Source organism: Sesamum indicum, unplaced genomic scaffold (genome assembly GCF_000512975.1).
Source record: "Sesamum indicum cultivar Zhongzhi No. 13 unplaced genomic scaffold, S_indicum_v1.0 scaffold00132, whole genome shotgun sequence".
NCBI lineage: Eukaryota > Viridiplantae > Streptophyta > Magnoliopsida > Lamiales > Pedaliaceae > Sesamum > Sesamum indicum.
In genome coordinates this window covers 122703-144390 of record NW_011628056.1, presented here as the reverse complement: position 1 = coordinate 144390, position 21688 = coordinate 122703, and the positions used below count along the sequence as shown (strand labels likewise).

Below are 21688 nucleotides of genomic sequence, written 5' to 3'. Positions count from 1 at the left end.
TGTATTCGGCTTCCGTGTGCATTCTACCTAAAGGTGTTATAAGGGAGATCATGAAGAGATTGCGCTCCTTCTTATAAAAAAGTGCTACTAGTGGCGGCTATGCAAAGGTAGCATGGAGAGATGTATGTATGCTAGCTGCAGAGGGAGGATAGGGCTTAAGAGACATCGCTATTCTTAACTGAGCCTTAATGAGTAAGAAATTATGCAATGTGATTCTTTGTGATAAAACATCTATATGGGTGGAGTGGTTGTAGCATGGGCGCTTTCGTGATAGGTCCATTTGGACAATTCCTGAGCATGGAGGTTCATGGGGTTGGAGAAAACTCCTTCACCTACGTACCGTTATTCGACCATTGGTGGATTGCCAAGTGGGTGATGGAGCTACCTTCTATTTCTGGCAGGACCCTTGGCACCCCCTCGGACCACTTATTTAAAAGCTCCCACGTGGCCCGCAATTCACTGTTCTTGGACTCTCGGAGAAACTTAATAAGGTCATTATGGATGGGCACTGGCACTGGACCTCATCACGGACATGTTTGGGGATTGTACAGAATTTTTCGATTATCCATGGAGACGATGAACATGTTCATTGGCGAGATACGAATGGATGTCTCACTGTTGCATCGCTATATTGTGTATTAGACCTGTCGAGACCTAAGGTAGGCTGGACTTCACTACTCTCGGGCTTCCTGAAGATCCCCAGACATACATTTATACTGTGGCTCGCTATATTAGGAAAACTATCCTCGGCAGGTAAATTGTGATTGTCTTATCTTGGCACCTGTGTTCTTTGTGATGAAGGCGCAATAGAAACACATACACACTTATTTTTTTCGATGTTTCTTTGCAAGACGATACATCGTAGCTGTGAGACAGGATGTTCGATTCACATAGCCGAACTAAGACTGGGCCTTAGACGAGGAGTGGGCTACGAGGAAGTGGAGAGGGAAACATATCATCAATTTATCCTACCGTGCACTAGTCACTGCATGTGTTTATCATATCTGGAGAGAGCGGAACTTGCACCGCTTTGAGTATGTTGATCAACCACCGAGCACCACCGCTGCCATCATGGACGACGTTAGATAGAGAATCATTAGTGCTAATTTATCACACCCAGTTAGTACTTCTGCATTTTATAGACTATGGCGAATCCCATGGCCTGTCATGGGAGAAATCGATATTTGACTGTTGTACTGTACGCATGTAACTTTTTATGAATGAAACTTACATTTACCCAAAAAATAAATAAATAAATAAACTTACACAAAACCCCCTATTGTACATATCTCTTTCAATAAATCTAATTCCTCAGACTTAACATTTTATAAAAACACACATATATCGTAATATCTAAATGAACATTTATATTGACATTAAATCTTAGGGGATAACGTAATAATCCACTTTCATTTGTTACATTGTCATTTCACATGTTCTTATACATAAGAAAATTTTAGTCCTACTAAACTTAAAATATGACATCACAATGTCCTAATAGCCTAGCATAAAATATTTTCATGTAATGTTATATTGATTAAACCACCACAATTTTCTAACGTTATTGAAGGCTTCAAAACATAGTGATAGAACTGCACAATGGCCAACACTAAAACAATATAATAAACAACAATTACTGCAGAATAACAAAAATAATTTCAATAGCTCTTCAATCTATCCCTTTATATATCTATCTATCTATATAGGAAAAAGTGTCATTTTAGTCTGCTAAGTATGCCTAATTTTAATTTTGGTCCGATATCTATGCCCATATTTGTTTAGGTCCAATAACTTACGAAATTACTTACTTTTAGTCCTCTAGCAGATTTTCGGACAATTTTACCCCTATGCAACTTTTAAAAGGTAGTTTTAGTCTATATGCACTCATTTCACATTTTTTTGATAATGCTCGCCTAGAATGGTGTCAGAGTCTAAGTTTATCGAAGAAATATCAAATTATATTGAACCGAACTAAAGTTTGAGTTACTCTGAAACTAGGGAATATTTCCAGATTTTGGAAATATAAAGAAGAGAATTTCTCATGGAAATTCTTGACAAATGTTACAATGGTCCCATGAGGATTGATCCAAAACTTCTTACACCGGAAGAAGAACAAGAGTGGCTGAGAAATTTTGAGGTTCGACAAGTACTATCAAGGAATGCAGTGAGGCGTCCACACTCCATTGAAGTCCATGGTAGAATCCCAGCCAGGAGAAGCGGAATGGGTAAATTCCTTCATAATTTCAGTTCTAAAAATTATGACTGATTGGAAAGAACTCGAGCCAGATACATTAAAGATCTCCCAAGATCTGAGGGAGATACAAAGGACAATTCAAGACTATGGACATAGGTTAATCCATATACCGATGAAAATAGAATCTTTGAGCCAAAAGGCGGACGAGGTCCTTAAGTCCTTCCCAATCTACACAAGGGCCTTATAGATCTAAGGGCAGAAATTACATATCTGAAAAGAAATCAAAGGGAAAACCCTGAGACATCAAGATCCAGACAGGAGCGAATCAGGGACGCCCTTGGAACAGTACCTCTTCTACATCAGAAAGGGAAGGACACGGAGATTCCAAAGCTGAAGTCCAAAGAGGATCTGATTATCGCATCTATCAGATTATAAAATAATGGAGGTATCAAGAGCGGATCTATCCGATCTACAAGAATTGGCAGAATCCTTTTTCCAACTCGGGATTTTGGATTTTGTCTATATCCAAACAAATGAAATTACTCCAGCACTACCACCGCCGGAGGAAAATACATGTTCTAATGATCCTCCACAGGATCAACCGATGAGAGAAAGCATGGATTTCCATACTAATGCCACTCCAACATTTGTGGGAACCAGACTAAAGGAAAATCTAGGGAGAAATCCAAAAAGAGTGCCAGAAAAAAACCTTCGGCCAGGACCATGCTACAACCCTTACATCTATATGGCGCTATACTGAACTTGGATATTATCGATTTTTGAAATACCGAGAAATTGATAGACGAATGGGTTGCAGCATCAAGATAGCAGTAACTACCCTAGAGCTCGACAAAGAAAACTTCATAAAGCTTGTGGAGTTGAGCTTGGAGCGATCTGTGAAGATCGGATGGGATAATAACCCAGAAGATATCAAAGCCAGGATCCTTGTCGGAGATTCAAAAGGCGAGGTAGTAGACCGGCTAAGAAGGCCTATCAAGATACACTTCATCGGAGATGGATACTTCGAAGGAAGTAGATCAGAAAAGGCTAGAGAATATGTACAGGCTCTCTTCAGCCTTTAATTAAGATGTATTTGCGCAGTAGATGAATATATCTATTGGTTCCGCAAATATTTCTTCCAGAATGGAGTAGCAACAGATGTAGCAGCTCCAATGTTCTTCGCAAAAATATGCAGTCCATGGAGGGAAATATTGATCAAGTCATACAAAGTACTTGAAGGACAGCTAGATTCGGTGGCGCAAAGAATGTCTTTTCTTAAAGACAAACTGAAGGATAGGTGTTATCAAGCATCCATCCAGAAAAACATGAAAAGATTGAGAGGTAAAATCAAACGAACTCCTCTCTGTTGTGATAACAATGATTTTTCGACTATTATAAAAGAATCAAGCGAGCCGAGGAAAAGGAGGAAGAAAAAAATAGTGACTCCAACCTTAGGAGTTCTAGAAGAACCTTTTCCCTACGGAGATCATGGTGGTCCAAGTCCAAAGCTAGAACATATAAATCTGGACAAAGAACAGGACCTACAAAAGTTTCATCCCAAGGATCTAGACGAACAGATGCAAGATCCACTGGAAGAACCTCTACATGAAGAACTTCCAAACGAGGCCATACCCGAGCCAATGAAAGTTTCAAAGACTGCAATTGCTGGATTTGCAAAGCAAAAGAACAAATATTCTAGATGCAGTTTGAATCAATTGCCCGATTGCCCGCAGAAACGTGGTGAATTGAGAAAATTTGAAGCCAGGCATGATATTCTAGATGCAGTTTACTATGGCGATTTGGTACCCATCTACCAATTCGAAGATCTTCCTTCAGACGAAAGCGTCTATGAGGAGAAAATAGAGACTGATTTGGATGGATCTTCAATCGAGTCAGAATAATTACAACGAGGGAGATAGGCTACAAACTTCCAAAAAAGCCTATCAGGGTTCTTTTCTAGAATGATGGTGTCAAATAAAACCATGGAAAGAATCATGCGACAAGATTCCAACTTCAACTAATGGATTTAGGATTGGAAGAATTGGGAAAGCCCTGAACCAAATAGGACAGAACTAAAAGAAGCATCACATAATCTACAAAGTAAGTTCAGGAGTTTTTTCTATACCTATGGACCTTACTGGTAATGTGATGAAAATGCAACTAATCCCTGAAGAAAAATCCTTAAAGAATTAAGTAAGCTTAGAGAAGACGTAGCTATTTCTATGAAATGGATCCACATAGGAACTATTGAAATCGTAATTAAAGCAACCTTTAAGGAAGGAATTGATTCAGAAATATATTTATCAATAAGTGATAGAAAAATCAATAACCTAAGAGACGATTGTCTTGGAACAATGATAGGTAATTTGTATGCAGGGAAATTAATGTTTGACATTCATCCTAGGATTGCATACAACCAAGCAGACCAAGATTTTAGTAGAGTCTTAGTCCTTCATCAAGATTTCAAAAGAAAAGATCTAAAGAAAGATGGATAATATTTTTAAAGATTATCTTGAATTCATGTTTGTCTATATTGATGACATATTGATTGCATCTAAAAATATGAAAGAACATATCAAATATCTTGAAATATTTTCTGACGCATGCCATAAAAAAGGTCTAGTACTTTCTGAAAAGAAGGCTACTATAGCTATCAATAAAATTAAATTTATAGGAATTCTTATTGACGAAATAGGGATTGAGTTATAGGACCATATAGTGGAGAAAATCCGCAATTTTCCAAACGTACTCAAAGACAAGAAGCATTTGCAGAGCTTCTTGGGAGTTATTAATTTTGCAGGTATCTTCATTAAGGATCTTGCAAGATACAGAAAGGATTTCCGACCACCCTTGAAAGAAACAGAGAGTTCAAAGTGGAAACGGGAAGAAATCCACACAAAAAGGGTTCGTGAGTTGAAACAGGATTGCAGTAACTTGCCAAAGCTTGCTATACCAGAGGACGAGGATGAATTGGTAGTCTACACAGAATTACAGATGGACAGAAGTGCTCATGAAGAGACAACTATAGGGGAAGAACCTTGTAGATACATAGGAGGGTTGTTCTCAGAATAGTTTTGCATATTAACAAGAAAGAATTCTTTGCGGTTTGAAAAGCTCTTAAGAATGGCCTTTTATTTTACTTGCTAAAGAATTACTTTAAAAGTTGATAATACTAATGTTAAGGCTTTCTTAAAAAATAAATTAGAATCGAAAATAGAGAAAGCTTGTATTAAGATGGCAAGATGAATGCCAATATTATTATTATAATATTGTTGTTATAAAATCTCATTAAAATATTCTTGCAGATTTCCTGATGAGAGATGGAGGCAGCTGAAGCAAACTCCATCATGTTGAGACTCAAGCACCTCCGGGAAAACCTCGAGGTTAATGCCTAAGTTGCCGGACATAATCAAAGAGCTGATCTAGACACTGTGCACGTTCGGGGATGACTCACGAATTGAGGGAGCATGACTCAAAACATTCCTTTAGAGTATAGGGCTCTACACCTGTAGCATCGAATTCAAGTACCGATTGCACAAGGCCATCACCGGACTCTGGCTAAGTCACAAGAAGTGCAAACTCCTGTGGGTTCAAGTTAACCCAGCACCTCCGGGGTTAAGGAGGAAGAGATTAGCCTTAGACCAATGACAGGCACCTCTAAGGCTAATACTAACGAATTGACATCTTCTTCTGCTTGGAAGGAATATCAGCGAATATGGAAAAAATTAATTTCTCGCAAAGGAGTGAACCCAAGAAAGACCATTATCGAAATATCCAGAAAATATAACAGGGTCTGGATGTTAGAGGGACCGAAACCAGAAGATGTCCGGGTTTGGTATGATTTTGGAGCTCTTGGTTCAGTTCATACTATGTCCCCAAGCTTTTCGGAGATATCTAAACTTCCGGAGTGGATTAGTGGGGCAGTTTTTTATTCATGGCAAAAAACCCCCACTTAAAGAGAGGCGATGTTCTGGAGTTAAAATTTGTATCAGTAGCTCCAGAAATTGCAGGAAAGGGGTCTCATCCAGCATTCCATTTTATGAAGCTGCAGAGGCCAGATATAGTAGCTTTCAATAAGATCAAATCTGCATTAGGAGAATCTCCCCATGTATCAGCAATTAATGAAGATAGTATCTCTACTAGGAGAGCTTGGGGATTACGGGTCTGTCTCACAGAGATGGACAAAGTCAAGTATCCATTCAAGATTTTCTCAAACAAAATGAATAGATTGTTCCTGTTAAACTACATGACATGAAAGAGCACATAGTTCGCAGAAAGCTTATTTTAAAAGAAGAGGATGTTAATCTGGGAAAATAAGCTGCCTGCGACTGAAGCAACCTATATGAAGACGTGCAACATGTTGCATGTTGGGCAATGACATAATCATTTATGCCCTTGCTGTGAAACACAAGAAAAGTCCTTGTTCGGGAAAAAATTTCGGGTCACACGAAATAAACCCGAACCAGACCAGGATAAGGGAAAAAGAAAATTTCTACAAAAAAGAAGTAAAAATCAAAAAATATAAAAAGGCAAGGATAACACTGTCGGCAGAAAACGACAAAGGCCAACAGTTAGCAAAGCAGGAAGCCAACTGGAAAGCATGTGACCGACAAACCATTAGGCCAACAACTGGGAATCACGAGGAGATGACAAATGCAATGACCTCATCACAAAAACAAGTTGGGAATCCGAATTTGAAGTCCACAGACGCCTATAAATAAAGATGCAATAAAGTAGAAGAAAGCATCAGAAAGCTTCTCCTACTCTTCAAAGCATTAGAATACTAAGTCCTTTTAATCTTTTGTAGAGTTTTAATCTTTTAGTTTATGTGGGATTCCCAAAAAGTCAAGTCCTCTACACTATGAGAGGCCAAATAGTTGTCTCCTCCAACGGAGGAATAATATCTATGTAATATTCTATATATTTCTTCAATAAAAGTAAGGCTTCTGTTCAACCGGTTTGTCCAAAATTCTATTAAGTCCCAGTATTGGACTCCCTTTTACGCCCTAAGGTAGGAAACGAAATAGGGTTGTCTGTTTTGTTACTGAAGGAGCTAAGTGCGTGCGAACGATCTGCTGCGGCAGTATGGTTGGAGGAAGTCCGTAAAACCGAGGACTTGGAAAACCCGAAAATAGAGCGGTCAAAGCAAGGTACGAATTTATGGGGTCTTAATTTAATTCGGAAGCATGTTGAGCCATTTTTAGAGCATTAAAATGTACTATTACGCTTTATTACCAAAAGAAGGGCAAAAGGGTAATAAAATTGGCTGAAGGACCGAATTTAAGCAAAAGGGAAAGATATAGGACTAAAACTAATATTATCAAAGTTAAAGGACCAAAATGATTTTAAGGCATAAATAAAGGACTATTCGGATCTTTTTCTCTATGTATATATATTTCAATATATACAATAAAAAAAATAGACAATCTCCCAACAGTAATGCACATGAAGCCAAGTATAATTAATAATTACAAGTATTATATACAACTCATACAACGAATCTAGAATACGATCCTCACTGTCCATTCTATGTATATTACACTCTCAACATTGACAAATGTGATATTGAAGATGAGCACATTACTCTCTATGAAAAAACTATAGCAATTTATCCCCCTATACTTTTTAAAATGAAGCAATTTACGTCCTTATATAGGGAGGTAAATTGTTTCATTTTGAAAAACATAGGGAGGTAAATTGTTGTATTTTAAAAATTACAGAGAGGTAAATCGGTATTTTTTTTTTTTAGCAAAAACAACCTAGAGCTTGGGGGAGCTTTTCGGAGTCCCCAGTCCTTCTATATTAAAATGCACAAAATAGTTACAGTTGGGAGAGATACCTCCCTAGAATTTCTTACAAAGTCATAAACAAGGAGCACTACTCCCTTACAAATGAGTAACATTAAACAAGGAGTACTACTCCCTTACAACAAAAGACACAAACAGGTGTACTAGAAAAATTATGGCGAGTCAACTCGCTATTTGTTTTTTCATAAGGGGGTAATTTGCTCATTTGTGATATCATAAGGGGTTGCTTGCATTTTCCCCTATATTTTACTTATGATTTTTCATGATCTGGCTATGTAAGGACCCCACTGACGGCCACACTCCTAATTATATATCCTCAAAGGCTTGTTATGTGAGGTGCGATACTGAAGAGATGAGGTCATTGCAGATCTTAGTTAGAACTATTCTTATAGAAAACACAAACATATCACTGCAACTGCAGATATAAAACAAATATATGTCATGAATTCGTAAACTTAGTATGTTGCATGCCTTATTTTTGTTTTTAGAGCAACTAAGGTATGTCTTCTGTTCTATAGCATGCCATATTAAGTTTTCTCTTTGCACGTAAGGGTCAGGGCTCATAATATAGCAATCAACTTATTTACATAATATTTGGTTTCAATTTTGCTTCATCTCCGACATGGGCCGAAACATGGACAATGTTTGCCTTGATTTGTTTTGAAAGTTTTGGTGGTTTTTTTAGATGTTTTGAAATAGTCCCTCATTTGTTTTTTTTTTCAAAATATGCCAATATACCATACCTATTTTATATTATCTCCAAAAACAAATCCAAACATATACACTATCTCTAACACATACTTATTTATCTTTGTTTTTCCCTCTATATCTCCACAAAACACATCAAAACAAGTTAAAAATAAAACCAAACATAGTGTTAGGTTTTCTGCAAAACTTTCGGCAAGATTATCAACATCGAGCAACAACATCAAATTTATTAAAAAAAAATGAAAATAAAACAAGGTATAGATTACATGATTTGCTACTGGAGCCTTCTAGGCGTATTGTTAACGTGTTCCAATCCAAGATATTGCTCCCAAGAAACACAAATACTGCTTCTCTGTAGAGTCAAAACATATTATGAAATTTAAGTGCATCTGCATATAAATATTGTCACAGAGTGTGTCTGTGTGAGAGAGTGAGTGAGATATGGAAATGGTCGAACAAAGTATCTAAGTCCTCCAGGTATTCAGCTTGACTATGCTACACAAAAGCAAATCTCCACTGCATAAAATCGAGAAGATTCAAGCAGAAAGTAGAAGTTGTAGCATGCCTAACCACATAAGTATCATACCATCATCTTCATTTAAAGTGATTGTAACAATTAGGCTCGGGCTGGAATACCTTCGAAAATTCCTCATCTCATACTTGCAACTTGTTCTGCACACGAACCTTGATACGAGACAAAGTTTCACCATCATTGATCATCAATAAAAATAGCTCGCCAATAGTTTTAATTGGCTGCCAGAAGCAAAATGAATATATAAGATTTAAAAGGAAGAAAATGAAAGAGATGCACTTGCAGTTGAAATAGAGAGGTAGAACGAGTACAAATGTCTGAGGAAAACTATGAAGTAACGAACTGAAAATACTACCGTTTGGTTTGGAGCATCCTCATGCATGAAGTGACAAACACGAATCAACCATTTACTTGGGCCAAGAAATTTCTCTTCCTCTGGAATCTGTAATGAGAAATTATAAAAGTGGAGAAATTGTTGATATTAAAGATGAACATATGGGGAAGCCAATTTAAAGGAAAAAATGTCGTAGCTTATCAAAGACACAGTACTAACATGGAAGCAATTAGCAAGATATTTTTTGTTATGTGTATCACCTGAAAAATGAAAGCATTCATATACATAGACACACATATGTATAGAGATAGAAATAGACCTCCTCTGCTCGTAAAGTCCAACGATTGTCATTTATTGCTCGTAAAGTTCAACAACTTAAAAAAATTAGCATAGAAGGCTAGACATAAGGAATTTCTAGCATCCATTTAGAAACACAATATACAATTTACTAAGTGAAGACCACATGGGCAAAATACAAAAACCTAGCAAGTACTAAGACTCAACTTCCAAGTCAAAGTGCATATCTCCGACATGTCTAATTTGTGTCTAGTCAACCCATACCAGATTTTTTAGTGTAAAATAAATTGAATTTAACTATTTAAGTTGGATTATTAAGTAAAAGTTTAGAAGAATATTATTTTGGTATTAATACTACAAAAGTAATGAATGAAACAAAAAGAAGATGCAATAATTTAGGACCTTATAGATCTTGTGCGATAATACTTCCAACAACCTAAGCTCTGCATTTGGATGAGAAAGTTTCACCTGTTTAATGTAAACATTGCAATAGTTAAAAATCATATAACGCTATGTTATGCGAAAAATCTTAGAATTCTAAGAACACACACACACATACTCCCGGTAATAACTTGTCTGCTATATTACCTTCTCCTTGAGATGCTCAAGCACATCACCCACAGTGCTTTCTTTTGGCAACCTAATACTGTGAGTTTCCAGCTATCTATGTAAAACAAATAAGATATTTAATGTTTGCTAAATATATATGTATGCACTTGTATAGGAGCATAAAGTCCAATTATGAATGAATACACACTTCAGAATTTGCCGCATAGCTGAAAGCTAGTTTGAGGATTCTCAACTCTTGCAATTCTGGCAGCGGTATATCCACTACTTCAAAGTACAGAATATCAGAATGCTGAACAAGAAATTAATGCTTTGTTAGTTTCACACCCTCATCAAATGAACCCCGTCTTAGAGTTGTATGAATGCGTACTTGATCGTGATGCAGCAGCATCTCTAACAAGTTTTCTACTTCTCGATATCTTATAGGATGAGCTTTTGGTCGCTGAGAGTAGATATTGTGTGATGTAAGCCGTAGTTTGGACAGATCATCAACTCCGAGTTGGTTCGCTACTCTCTTAACAACTTCATCATATGAATCAAGCTTTGACCTTCACAATTAGTGAAATTTGAATAGCAGCGTTAAGTGGATCAATATTACCAATCACAACATAGGAAATTACACTCTAGAATTAAAAGTCTGTTTTTTATTGAACTCACAGTTGTAAACAAAATTCATCCTTTTTCGGCCTTTCCAACGAGCGAAAGTGGATAACCTGCAGAATTACAAACCAAAAAAGGTCAGGATATATTAGATGAAAGTTAGAAGCATCACATTATTGCCTTAACAAGAAGGTAGTTACGGGGAAAAAGAATACTTTTAGATTTAGAACCATTATTTTGCGGTCACCTAAAAGGAAATAGATGTTATAAATGGGGTACATTGAGTAACTAAAAGTGTCCAGGTGTGCACACGCACATGCACACTAAGATAATGGGAATCAAGACCAGGTGCAAGAGAAAGAGAAAAAATTTTAAAGAGTCATGGAAGATAATATGATGAGATCACTCGATAATATTATACTCCGATATGATTGATTGTTTCTCGGAGGTGACAATGTACAAATTTTATATTTTGTATATTTTTAAGCAAATAATATCATCAAATACCAAAATATTTCAATAGGTAAAACCTTTTGTCATGAAACAAATAATACGGGTTAGGAAAGTAATTAATTATGCTTTGTTCAGGCAATTAACGTATACAATAGTCAATATGAGGCACAACATCGACTATATGATAAAAGAGACCATTTCAAGGAGGAGAAATGCAAAGAGAGAAAATAAAAGAGAAGTCGAAGAGCAACAAAACACACAAACATAGGCGTCACAATAAGATAACGAGAAACAATGAGCAAGAGAGGGAGAAATAGAAAGAGCGAGGAATTTAAAAGAATCAAGGAAGATAATATTATGAGATCTGTTGGGTATTTATCCACAAAGTGATGAACCCAAATAAAACAATAGCTACTGAGATAATGGTGGATTTGAAAACCCTTATACAATAATTTCAGATCAATGAATAAAGAAAGAATAATAGAAAAATAGCAATATGGAAAGCAGTAAAGTAACCGGCTCAGGAGCCAGATCTGGCAACCGAATGCCCAAGCGCCACTAGCGGCCGGCAACCCTCATGGTTGCAAAAAACCCACAAAGCCACCAAGACACAAAGATCCACAAAGAGACCAGTTAGGCTTCATTTAGAATCACTCAAAATTCCACTAAGAAGTTTGTTTGACACTCAGCAAATATTCTGACATAGTATTTCACGAAAAAGAGTTTTAGCTTTGTTGTTGTTCTATCTCTTTAAAACTATAAAAGCCCAATATATATATACATAGATAGAACACAGAGAAAAGAGATAGAAAGAGGTGAAATGATGAGAGATTTTCAAGAGCATTGAAAACTTGAGAGGAACAAAACCAGAGATAGAAAGGAGGGAGAGGATGAGGCATTGGCTGAATAGTGGAAGAATAGTGTTAAGTAGTAATTTATGGTTAAGTAGAAGAAGTGTTAGGTCAGGTAATGGGCCAGGCAGCAAGCGGGTTGCCATCCAAGTTGGGGGGGGGGGGGCATGGACTAAAAAATCCAACAACATCATTGGATAATATAACATTATACTCCACAATGAATCATGCTTTCTTGGAGAGTCATTGTACATGTTTTCTATTTTCTATAATCATAAGCGAATAATTGCATCAGATTTCCAAATACTTGAATAGGTAAAACGTTTTTATGAAACAAATAATATGGGCTAGGAAAGTAATTTAACTACGCTATCTTTAGGTAGCTTATACAATAGTCAATATGCAGCACATCACTGAGCCTGTGATAAAAGGAACTATCTCAAGGAGGAGAAACACGTAGAGAAAAATAAAAGATAAGTTCGAAAGCAAGCAATAACGCAAATGTCTAATATGGCAGTGCAAAATAAATGGGTTGTTCATCTTAAGAGATTTGTAGCATAGGGTGCTTGCAATAGCATGATCCAATGTGGCAAATATGAGTCTCATCTGTGTTAGCCGTCTTATTGCTATTTTTAAGTATACAATTCAAGTAAAAACATAACAATTCATTTTCTAGGCGCGGGATATTGGATAAGCCTAAACTCGAGACAGCTAGAGATATGGTTTTCAATGCAAAGCTACTATATGAAGTATAAAAAATTATAAATAACTATTGATATTACACTACAAAGGGAACCTATAGAAGAGAATTTGAGCGAGAAGTAACTATTTGAAAGAATAACAAGAACAACATCTATTAGAGATATACTTTCAAGGTTAGAAGGAAGTATGCACGTGCATGCTCATCTGCACCTAGGTCCAAATGGAGGAACGTATAAAGTGAGTTTTGACATAAATGCACATTCGCATCTACGTCGGGAGAGAGGAAGACATGAAGTGAGCTTGACGTAAATGCTTATCCGCATCTAGGTCTGGAGGGAGGAACCTGAGCTTGTCGTAAATGCTCATCCACATCTAGGTTTGGAGGGAGGAAGACATGGAGTAAGTGTGACGTGCATGCTCATCCGCATCTAAGTTCAGGGGGAGTAAGGTTAGAAAAAAGTGAGCTTGTCTTGCATGGTAATCCGCATCTAGGTCTAGATGGTGTAAGTGTGACGTACATGCTCATTCGCATCTAACTCCAGAGGGAGGAAACTGAAAAAGTAGTAAGCATGATGTGCATGCTCTCCCATATTTAGCTTTGGAGGGAGGAAGGTTGAGAAAGAAGTCAGCTTGACTTGCATGCTCATCCATGTCTAGGTATGGAGGGAGGAAAGTACGAGAGGTTTCATATTTCACTAAATTTGAATAACCAAAAAATTGCAATAAAGTTGAAACTTGTACATGGTTTTCAGTCTCATCAAATGAAACCTCCTTCAAAAGATATTTTGGTTCAAGGTCAAAGAATAAATAGGAAACACCCCACATACTTAAATATTACTACAAAACAAGTGTTGAAGTTGATCATCTCCATTTGCAGCAGCAATCTGAGCAGCAACAACAGCTAAAACAGCAACAACAGTAGCTTGAGGAAGTAGACGCAGACATTGGCATTTTGGATGATAGATGAGACGTTTTAATTAAGTAGCATTTAGGAAAAACGTCTTCTTTATTTTGTTTGTTCTATTACTTATGTGGCCTGCCTTGTGATTTGTTCGAATTGTCATTGGGCCAGCTCATTGCCCATATCGTTAGTTTGTTACATTGGCAGTTAGCTTACGTGGAAGGTATATATATAAGTCAGGAGAGTCATCATTTTTATTGTAACAGAAAATTTACAGAGACAGTCTGCAGAAATGAAGAACTCCTCTTCCTACAAAATTTTTTTTGCCTTCTGTGTCTTCCTCGATATGCAATTCAACAACAAGCAACCAGGGGGAACAGAAGAATAGGATTGGACATCTTCTGACTGATGTGTTTACATTAAAGAAAAGCTCAAATATGAAGAACTGCTAGTTGTGCAAGAGGCAATTTCGAAAAACATTAATGAGCTATCAAAATGATCTATATGCTGAAAAGGTCCAAGTTAGACCAATATAGATTATGTTTGATACTTTAGGAAAAGATATTCCCACAGTCCAGCAACACGATCAACATAAGAATGAAATATGAAACGTGAAACATATATCTTGTAACTACAATATAGTGATTCTACCTAAGATGCAAATGCACATAGATAAATATTACTAATTAATATGAACACAATATTTATGAAAATGTACTTGAAGGCTATGCTAGTATTCAAGGAAAGATGGAATATCCGGGCAATGAAATAGCTTCCTTGTTTGAGCAGGCAGTGACTTTTGATACCAGACAATGTCCCCATTGTCTAGCTGCAATAAAAGAAATCGGAAAGTTATCAAAATACAATTTATGTCCTGACAAGATACTTGTGCTTGTGATTTCATATACCTCGTGTCAATGTATACACACATGACTGTGGGCTCAAACTTTATCTCCTGAGAAGCAAAAAACACAAGATATCTTCACCATTTAAAATATATTTGGGCATTTTGTGAAAGATATCTTCAACATTTAAACAGTATATGCGCATTTTATGAAAGATATCTTCACCATTTAAAATGGATATGTGCATTGTATTCCATATGCATAGCAATTTTTAAGTCCTTGTAAAGAAATTACATGTAACATGAGTTATGTTCATCTCCATGATATTTGACAGATGAAATAATAGCGCCATTTAATGAAAACAGTTGCATGTGGGTTTCATTTTAAGTTGCAGCTAACAACAATATATTAGGGTTGTTACCAGGATGTAGAAATAAGCAAATACTATCTCTTTCATTTTTATGTTGGAAAAAATCTCGAAGAGTTCTATGTCTTCATCAGTAGCATAGTCTGCAAGTTGATTTAACTTCTCCAGAATATCTGATGGCTTGTCATAGCTCTTGACAAAAAGTCTGCAGCATATCTGGTAAGAAATGGGAATAGATTAAAGACAAATACCTTTCTTTTATCTTTACTTTTCAGGGAAGTACTCGTGTCTATCTTTTCTATACATATTTTCTCCACATAGAACCTCATGGGAATCAAGGGAACAAGAAAAATACCTTAACTCCCCTTTCTCAGTCTCATAAAGCTTAAAGAACAATAAAATGTCATCACTTTCTTTATCAGGGAGAGGGCCGGCGTGCAAATTCTTAATCATAGTACAAAAATTTAATAAGACCAATGATGTAAGGAAAGGCCTTCAAAGCTCATTTACTGCATACATTTGGAATTATCATGAATTACCTGTGCACACTCTATTTGTCATCATTAGGATTGTTACTTGATATCCTCTTTAAATGGCTGACCTACAATCATATAACAATCTGAAATGTTCATACAATCATATGGCTGACATTCAAAATGTTAAGTGTCTTCAATTTAGTACCCATGTAAGTAACTCCGAAGTGGAAACGCTGTCGATCAAGATCAAAAGCAGAGCCAATCAACAAACTCTAATCACACCTTCCACATATGTTTCTATCTGCAAGTTTACTCTTTTTTTTTAATACTTATATATTTTTCGTTTTACAGACATTTTATATAAATGGAATGATTATACAATCCTTCATTCAAAATTGATGTAATTGTGCATAAACTGTCTGTAGTTTAAAAAATTACATTCAGTAATAATATCTTTTATTTTCATTCAATAATTTAATCCCTCTATTAGTCAAAATTCATAGAATTTTCTTATATATTAGTAAAAGATATTGGAATGGAAAATTATATTTATCCGCGACTGACTTACTACTTATTGCAGGTCAAACAAATGTTTCCTAGCAAAACAATCTTTATAAGGGTGAAGATATACCTTCTCACATGCATTAGCGTGCGTGAAGATGTATAAGAGCAGTTTAAGTAGAAAAAAATTATTTGACCTACAATACATCATTACTAAGTCAATCAAAGGTATATCTGGATTTTTATTCAATTTTGTTTTGCTAATATCAACACATTTGGTGAATTTTGACTAACGGGAAGAACTATTTGTTAGATGAAAATAAAATCAGAAATACTAGATGTAATTTTTCAAATCACATAAAGTCTATGTATAATTATACTAAACTGAAAGAAAAGGCAGTCTAATTATCCCTAAATAAATACATATTTAATACTATAATGTAAAATATATTAGAATTGCGTTTAATGAATATCTTATTTTTTGAATTCTATAAAGTAATCTGATAATTTAACTTATATATTTACTAAAGTTATGATTAACAAATGATTTAGTATTTTTTATGTTGTTGTACACATTGAGATATAATACTACTTGTTCTATTTTATTTTACATAATTAACAAAATAATAATTTAAATTGCTTTAGCAGTATCTTAATTATTTCATAATCAGTTTGGTTTTATTTTTAGAAAATTACCTTTTCAATTACATATATATTTATATTATTAAACATTTTTGTTATGTAACTAATTCAGAACAAAAAACATTTGTAAGATAATCTTCTTTATAGTAATGAAAAATTCCAAGAAATACTGAAGATCTTTATATGTTTTATACTTTATTAAAATATGTAAATTTGCAAGTTATGTATAAATATTTACATATCTTTACACATCTTTGCTAACTAAACTAATCTATTTTCTATAATTAGCATAAGTAAGAAGTTTTTAAAATTTTATATTTTTTAATAATCGATTAGTAAAACTATTTAAATATTATTATAAATTCAATTTCATATTAATTGCTATTATACTTTCATAACTAATGATTGCCATTATACTTCCATAATTTATTAACTACTTTTGATTAAAAAAATGCATATATATAAAAATATTTTTATGATTAAACATAAGGTAAATCTTTCTTTTGTTTGTGTAATATGTCGAATAAATATTGTTAAATACATTAATGTTTTAAAGTTATCTTCCAAATGAAAATTTTAAATTTTCTTAATAAATAACATTGAGTTCGAATTTAGTTTTTCCTTTTCAAGTTATGTCGAGCCCGAACTTGAGTTTGAATCTTAAAATTTTGTCGAACTCATACCCTTACAATTACCCAAAAGAAAATAGAAAACACGAAGCTAATGCTATATATTACCCAACACGACTCGAACTACATTTTCTATTATAATTCTTGTTGCATGTTCAATTTTGTTTCACATATACATATCACGTGTATAAAGATTATGTTATTAATCTTATCTAGGGAAAAGTTTTTATACACGTTAAAATATATATGTGAAACTAAATAGAAGATGCAATAGGAGTAGAAAATCCAATGTGAACACAATTACGAAAAACTGCATAATGATGTGGCAAAAGTGATAAAAAATATAATTAAGAAGCATAAGATGTTTATGGTATAGGACTGCTCTAGGAGTGTCAATGACCGATTAGGACGATGAGTTTTATTTTGGCCCTTTCCCCATAGCCAGAAACGCTGGAAGTACACTGGTGCAAGAAATTCTCTGGCAATCTCTTCCTGTCAATCATCTTCTATTTTAGCTAATACGAACATAGTACAAGTATGGGAAAATAACATTTTTCTTCCCATAAAATAAAGCCATCCACTTTTGTTCCCATTGTTTATGCGACTATCACTTTTGGTTACTAACTTTCAAAACTTAGCACTTTTAGTCTCATGATACATTTTTATTAGATAATTAACGAAAAAAACTACATGAATAGTCAAGTGCATGGGAACAAAAGTGCTGTATTTTTATGTTCAGACTAAACTGAGAGTCATGTAACCAAGGGACCAAAAGTGTAAAGGCCCAACGACCACGTGTTTTCATTAAAATATCTAACAGAAAGGTGTAATGAGACCAAAAGTATTACTTCTCATAAGTTACAGGGACAAAAGTGAGAATTCCATAACCAATGAGACAAAAAGTAGAAAGACCCTAAATTACGATACGAAAAATATTATTTTCCCAACATCTAGTACAACTTTAATTACATTATGGATATTTAATGAATAGTAGAATGCTAAATGGTTAAAATTACTAACTTACTGGATGAAACATGCTATTTTCATGACATAGTACAAGTAACAACAAGAATAACAACAACAACAACTACGTAGAAGAAATTAGTACTTTGCCATATATGATCATCCTTTTATTGATTTTATGCAGGAAGAACATTGCATGTTGTGCATATGTGAAAAATATCACATCACATAACCCCTTAAACATTACATGCGCACTGCATGTGATGTTTTATTCAATAAAAAACTTGGTTGAGAAATAGTTATAAATAGCAAAGTGTAAAATTTTGTAAAGTTAAGATGGTAAGTTAACACAAAAAGAGTTTAGATGCCAATGTATAAAAATGGCTATAGTGCGGATGACAAAATATAATTAATCCAAAAGCTTATTATGTCTAACACTGTAATGTCATCCAAGCTCAAGCATCATATTTATCCAATTAATTTAAGAATTTATTTTTAAAATAAGAATAAATATCTATAAAATCTTAAAATATCTTATAAGATCTAGAAGCATAAGATGTTTCAATTAAACATAGCCAAACACCCTCTAAGTTTCTTTTATAAAAGTAAAAATGACTTGAGTTGATTTTTTATCAAACCTTAAGATGCTGAGAAATATCTCTGTCATCAATGTTGCACAGTGTTTTATCCTTGTCACTTTCACGTATGTACACCAGCATATGGACATTAGACTGCCTCGTAAACTTGAGGGGGGCATTATCTAGATTTGTCGTCATTACATGCTGTTAAGACATAAATGAAATGGTAAGAAAGTATCAACAAGTTTTAACAAAAGTAGGAAAAAAAAAAGGAAATCTTACTTCTTCTTTACCTCCATAAAGCTCGTCTAAAGCCTTTATTATGTCTTCTTTTGTCACTCGTTCATCATCGAATTTATACCTGAAACCATTCAGAATGATTTTCTTTATGTACTTTGCAACGAGAGATCTACATGTAATCTATTGCTAAAAGCAGAAAACTTGCATTTTTACATCTCGAGAAAATAGAATTTTTGGTCCCATATGTTTGGGCCTTTTACAAATAGTCCCATTTGTTGTGATTCTCTCACATTGCAACCCATAAGTTCAAAATTTTCTTATTTTTAGTCCTCATCATACTTTTTCGTCAAATAATTAATGAAGTTGTTAGAAGGTTTTTAAGGGGGATTATGAGGGTTCCATTAATTATTGTACGAAAAATGTACTCAAGGACTAAAATTGAGAAAATTTTCAAATCATGGGATACAATGTAAGAAAATCGTAATAAATGGGACAAAGTGAAAAAGGCCCGAACATATGGGACCAAAAATGCTATTTTTCCTTACGTCTCACAACTTCCTCTTTGGCAATATCTGGTCCCATTATTTTTGAAATCACCATCTTCCATTCCATAACTCCAAAAAGTTTGCAACTTGCATGCCAAGCCTTAATTCTATTAAATTTATTTCATAAAAAAATTAATAGTGTACCAAAATCGCAAAGAGGCTAACTTGTAGGAAGTGAAATAAGTTTTTTCCTAAAAAATATTAGTTAATGGCCTAATAAAAACATTGTGTGTCAAATGAAGCTCGTTAAGTTTAAGCTTCTCAGACTATACAAAGCTAAAGAACATTTACAAATATAGAAATGAAATTTTTTATGGATTAAATTCCATTGCTAACTCAATACCACTGGTTCGATAGAGTTGGCCTTATGAAAGCATAATAGTGTCCGCCGTGCACACCACCACTATGGACCAAAATACTACAAAGAATGAAAATAGTTAGAATGAAAATGTAACCAAAACTTTTGCAAGTGTGAAGAATAAGAAAATTTAGAGATGTTGCAATTTGAATAAGAAAATAATCCCAATGGTCAATTTTCGCTGGAACAAATTTTTTGTCCTATATTTTTTGAATTTTGGCATATTAGTTCTTTATCTTACTAGACTTGCAAAACAGGTCCTATCACTTTCTATTTTTTTCCAATTTTGGTCCATACCAATGGGAGCCAAAGTATTTTTTGCAACCTAGATGACTAGAGGTCGTCTGTACACAAACATTGGGCTAAGATGCAATTCCCTATGGAGAAGCTCTGAGACCCCAATGTTGATGTTTAAAGTAGATGTACATTGATGTAATCCTTCGGTCCCTTCATCCCTCCTTCGACGTGTTTATCAAAAACACTAAATGGGCTTAAGAAGACCATTTCATGAGTTGATAAAATGGTCGAACCAATACGAGGCAGCGATTGAAGAATCTGCACCGTCGGTATTGAATTTGGAGGCTTCAACCTCAAAAGCGAAAGGCAAAGGAGACAGACGCCAAATGAGAAAGAAGGATGAAGTTAAGTCAGCCATTGAAAGCATTTTCAGTGCTCCTGTCGCCTTGATGGGCGAGGGTAGAAGAAAAATGGAATAATGGTTTGGCAGTAAAAATTAACTTATGATGTTTGCATAAAATTGCCAAAAGGCATTAGAAGAGGGAGTGTTGTGAACTCCCCTTCACCCAACTATGTCATTTGTTGAGAAAACATGATTACTATTCTTATTCCCAAGTGTTACACACTTGCTCTTGAAACGCATTTCCGCAAATGATTTGCAGAAATGAAAGGGAATAGAACACTAAGTCAAGTAGTCTTAAAGCTAAGGAATAGCTAGGCCATTACTAGAAAAACAATAAGACTAAATACACTTAGCTAATAGTATTCATCTCAAAATAGTATACGATTATGTAACCCAACGTGATGAAGTCGTTACTCAATTGGACAAATTAGACTACAAAAATTGATCAATGAGTTATTATCGTACTGCATAATTGGAGTATGCATGCACAAAACAAATAACTAAAATGGATGGTCAAGAACATAACTTACAGAGAATGGCATGCATAAGCTAAGGCCATATCCCTCTAGATAGAATGATTAGGTTGGTAGATTCAAAGAGTCTAGTAATAGATGATATGAGTTTACTAACTTGTGGATCCTTTGGAGAAGGAAGAAAGCCGTGAAAGCACTTTGTGGGCCAAAGAATGCATATAAAAAACGATCTATTGGATTGGATCCAAAATGGACATCTGTAAGTTACTAAATACACAAATGCAAGTAGAGGGTTCACAAGCTCAAGAACTTCTAGAAAGTTTGGAGAAATTAGTCTTGAGGTGGAGAACCAAACTGGTTATCGGGACAAACCCCTCGATGTGATCAAGATGATGCTTATTTAGTGGTAGTTCTTGAAACATCTTAAAATGAGAATGAAATTCTCATTCAGTGAAATTTCTTCGGAAGAGACGATGTTGAACTAT

General features: G+C 34.8%; 1 pseudogene; it reads right to left on the bottom strand.

Annotated features, from left to right (window-relative positions):
- Window positions 1-8983: 8983 nt before the first annotated feature.
- Window positions 8984-20745, bottom strand: LOC105179283 (annotated as a pseudogene).
- Between the last annotated feature and the right edge of the window lie 943 nt (window positions 20746-21688).